Source organism: Salvelinus sp. IW2-2015, linkage group LG26, assembly GCF_002910315.2.
Source record: "Salvelinus sp. IW2-2015 linkage group LG26, ASM291031v2, whole genome shotgun sequence".
NCBI classification, from domain to species: Eukaryota; Metazoa; Chordata; class Actinopteri; order Salmoniformes; family Salmonidae; genus Salvelinus; species Salvelinus sp. IW2-2015.
Genome location: NC_036866.1, coordinates 24,088,225 through 24,089,698, shown reverse-complemented (window position 1 = coordinate 24,089,698; position 1,474 = coordinate 24,088,225).

Here is a 1,474-nt window from a genome sequence, read left to right as displayed (position 1 = left end):
GATTACGAATTTTATTGTCCCCACTACAACAGAAAATACTTAAATACATGTAATTCTGTCCTTTAAACATTTCATTTAAGTAATGTAGAATTCCATTAATTCCTATGGAGGACTGACGGCTTCAAAGCCTCACAATGGCAAATACATAGCATCAGCAATCCAGGGTTTAAATAAATCATTGGCCTGAAACAATGTGACTCTGCTCAATAGCTTTGCCTATAACATAGCTGAATCATTAAGAACAGACAGATCAATGAAGTGACGCCTTGATCCTGTCCACATTGAGCTCTGTGTCTCTCTGTCATTAGAGGGATTCATAAATTGGATTTGAGAAGAAACTCTGGGTTCCATCTTTCCTTCTTACTGCCTGCCATGGGAAAATGTTGAACAGAAGACTGTCTTGAAGAAATAACCCACATTTTATCACGATGAGGGACATGACATTAAACCATTAAAAATATTCTTAAATGACACTTTCATGACTGTTTCTTAATAGCATGTGTCTGTTTGCACATCCTCACTTTGCATTAAGTCCTTACTTWAAAAAAATATATATACAGTGTTTTCAGAAAGTATTCAGACCCATGCTTTTTTCCACATTGCCTTTCGTTACAGCCTTCTAAAATGTATTATATACTTTTCCCCCTTCAATCTACACAAAATATTTGATAATGTCAAAGAGAAAAACAGGTTTTTAGTAATTCTTGCACATTTATGAAAAAWAAAAAATTGAAATATGTTATTTACATAAGTATTCAGGCCCTTTGCTGTGATACTCGAAATTGAGCTCAAAAGCATCCTGTTTCCATTGATCATCCTTGAGATGTTTCTACAACTTGATTGGAGTCCACATGTGGTAAATTCAATTGATTGAACATGACTTAGAAAGGCACACACCTGTCTATACAGTGGGGAGAACAAGTATTTGATCTGTCATTTTTATCATAGGTACACTTCAACTGTGAGAGACGGAATCTAAAACAAAAATCCAGAAAATCACATTGTATGATTTTTAAGTAATTATTTTGCATTGCATCTGGAAGGTTCTCCCATCTCTGCAGCACTCGTCAGTAAAAGGCAAAAGACAGAAGCCACTCGTCAGTAAAAGGCACATGACAGCCCGCTTGGAGTTTGCCAAAAGGCACCTAAAGGACTCACAGATCATGAGAAACAAGAATCTCTGGTTTGATGAAACCAAGATTGAACTCTTTGGCCTGAATGCCAATGTCACATCTGGAGGAAACCTGGCACCATTCCTAGAGTTAAGCATGGTGGTATCAGCATAATGCTGTGCTATGTTTTTCAGTGCCAGGGACTGGGAGACTAGTCAGGATTGAGGGAGAGATGAATGGAGCAAAGTAAAGAGCGATCCTTGATGAAAACCTGCTCCAGAGCGCTCAGGACCTCAGACTGGGGAGAATGAGTGTTTAAAACAGTCATCAATGCAAAGGGTGGCTACTTTGAAGAATATAAA